The sequence below is a fragment of the Chaetura pelagica genome, unplaced genomic scaffold (genome assembly GCF_000747805.2).
Source record: "Chaetura pelagica isolate M959 unplaced genomic scaffold, ChaPel_1.0 scaffold132, whole genome shotgun sequence".
NCBI lineage: Eukaryota > Metazoa > Chordata > Aves > Apodiformes > Apodidae > Chaetura > Chaetura pelagica.
In genome coordinates, this window is record NW_009952709.1 from 234,163 (window position 1) to 234,422 (window position 260).

The 260-nt window shown below is 59.2% G+C and overlaps 1 protein-coding gene across 1 annotated transcript in view; it reads right to left on the minus strand.

Annotated features, from left to right (window-relative positions):
* ZNF618 (zinc finger protein 618) overlaps window positions 1-260 on the minus strand; it is a 74,917-nt gene that overhangs the window by 60,511 nt on the left and 14,146 nt on the right. The window lies entirely within an intron of this gene.

Below are 260 nucleotides of genomic sequence, written 5' to 3' on the forward strand. Positions count from 1 at the left end.
AGGGCCTCCCGGGACCCTTCTCTTCTCCAGGCTGACCCCCCCAGCTCTCCCAGCCTGTCCCCAGAGCAGAGCTGCTCCAGCCCTCTGATCATCCCTGTGGCTCCTCTGGCCTCTCTCCAGGAGCTCCATGTCCTTCTTGCACTGGGGGCTCCAGAACCAGACCCAGCGCTCCAGCTGAGGAATGACTGACCCTCCCTCAACACACACCCCCACCTCCAAGCGCAAGAATTAAACTTTAAAAACCCAACAAAACCTGTTCA